Below are 2356 nucleotides of genomic sequence, written 5' to 3'. Positions count from 1 at the left end.
TTTTCGAATAGGAAGAGGAGATGGCAGCTGAAAATAATAATAATGTAAGGAAGATGCTTGGTGACTTTACTGCACCTAATTCCAATTTACATGGAAGAGGTATCTCCATTCCTGCCATTGGAGCAAACAATTTTGAGCTTAAACCTCAATTAGTTTCTCTGATGTAGCAGAACTGCAAGTTTCATGGACTTCCATCTGAAGATCCTTTTCAGTTCTTAACTGAATTCTTGCAGATCTGTGATACTGTTAAGACTAATGGAGTAGATCCTGAAGTCTACAGGCTCATGCTTTTCCCTTTTGCTGTAAGAGACAGAGCTAGAATATGGTTAGACTCTCAACCTAAAGACAGCCTGAACTCTTGGGATAAGCTGGTCACGGCTTTCTTAGCCAAGTTCTTTCCTCCTCAAAAGCTGAGTAAGCTTAGAGTGGATGTTTAAATCTTCAGATAGAAAGAAGGTGAATTTCTCTATGAAGCTTGGGAGAGATACAAAGGACTGACCAAAAAGTGTCCTTCTGACATGCTTTCAGAATGGACCATCCTGGATATATTCTATGATGGTTTATCTGAGCTATCAAAGATGTCATTGGACACTTCTGCAGGTGGATCCATTCACCTAAAGAAAACGCCTGCAGAAGCTCAAGAACTCATTGACATGGTTGCTAATAACCAATTCATGTACACTTCTGAGAGGAATCCTGTGAGTATTGGGACGCCTATGAAGAAGGGAGTTCTTGAAATTGATACTCTGAATGCCATATTGGCTCAAAATAAAATATTGACTTAGCAAGTCAATATGATCTCTCAGAGTCTGCATGGAATGCAAGCTGCATCCAACAGTACTCAAGAGGCATCTTCTGAAGAAGAAGCTTATGATCCTGAAAACCCTGCAATAGCAGAGGTAAATTACTTAGGTGAACCTTATGGAAACACCTATAACTCATCATGGAGAAATCATCCAAATTTCTCATGGAAGGATCAAAAGCCTCAACAAGGCTTTAATAATGGTGGAAGAAACAGGTTTAGCAATAGCAAGCCTTTTCCATCATCCACTCAGCAACAGACAGAGAACTCTGAACAAAATACTTCTAATTTAGCAAATTTAGTCTCTGATCTATCTAAGGCCACTGTAAGTTTCATGAATGAAACAAGGTCTTCAATTAGAAATCTGGAAGCACAAGTGGGCCAGCTGAGTGAAAGGATCACTGAAATCCCTCCTAGTACTCTCCCAAGCAATACAGAAGAGAATCCAAAGGGAGAGTGCAAGGCCATTGACATAAGCATCATGGCCGAACCTATGAGGAGAGGAGAGGACGTGAATCCCAAGGAGGAAGACCTCTTGGGACGTCCAGTGATCAATAAGGAGCTTCCCTCTGAGGAACCAAAAGACTCTGAGGCTCATCTAGAGACCATAGAGATTCCATTGAACCTCCTTATGCCCTTCATGAGCTCTAATGAGTACTCCTCTTCTGAAGAGAATGAGGATGTTACTGAAGAGCAAACTGCCAAGTTTCTTGGTGCAATCATGAAGCTGAATGCCAAATTATTTGGCATTGATACTTGGGAAGTTGAACCTCCCTTGTTCATCAATGAACTAAGTGATCTGGATCAACTGATATTGCCTCAGAAGAGACAGGATCCTGGAATGTTCATAATATCCTGTACCATAGGCACCATGATTTTTAAAGCTCTGTGTGACCTTGGTTCAGGAATAAACCTCATGCCTCTCTCTATAATAGAGAAACTGGGAATCTATGGGGTGCAAGCTGCTAAAATCTCATTAGAGATGGCAGACAGTTCAAGAAAACAGGCTTATGGACAAGTAGAGGAGGTGTTAGTAAAGGTTGAAGGCCTTTACATCCCTGCTGATTTCATAGTCCTGGATACTGGAAAGAAAGAGGATGAATCCATCATCCTAGGAAGACCTTTCCTGGCCACAGCAAGAGCTGTGATTGATGTTGACAGAGGTGAAATAGTCCTTCAATGGAATGAGGACTCCCTTGTGTTTAAAACTCAAGGATTTCCCTCTGCAACCATGGAGAGGAAGCATGAAAAGCTTCTCTCAAATCAGAGTCAACTAAAGCCCCCACAGTCAAACTCTAAGTTTGGTGTTGGGAGGCCACAACCAAACTCTAAGTTTGGTGTTGAACTCCCATATTCAAACTCTAAGTTTGGTGTTGGAGAGTCTCAACAAAGCTCTGCACATCTGTGAGGCTCCATGAGAGCCCACTGTCAAGCTATTGACATTAAAGAAGCGCTTGTTGGGAGGCAACCCAATGTTTATTTATCTAACTCTATTATTCTTGTTTTTTATGTTTTCTTAGGTTCATGATCATGTGGAGTCACAAAATAAATATA

General features: G+C 41.2%; 1 non-coding gene across 1 annotated transcript; it reads right to left on the bottom strand.

Moving 5' to 3' along the window:
• Positions 1–416: 416 nt before the first annotated feature.
• Positions 417–524, bottom strand: LOC148568104 (small nucleolar RNA R71). Its single transcript, XR_015883069.1, has one exon. It is a non-coding gene; the product is annotated as a small nucleolar RNA R71 (small nucleolar RNA).
• Positions 525–2356: the final 1832 nt, after the last annotated feature.

This window comes from Arachis ipaensis, chromosome B4 (assembly GCF_059453495.1).
Source record: "Arachis ipaensis isolate K30076 ecotype BB chromosome B4, ASM5945349v1, whole genome shotgun sequence".
Classification (NCBI taxonomy): domain Eukaryota; kingdom Viridiplantae; phylum Streptophyta; class Magnoliopsida; order Fabales; family Fabaceae; genus Arachis; species Arachis ipaensis.
Note: the sequence above shows the minus strand (reverse complement) of the source record. Positions and strands in the feature narration are given on the sequence as shown.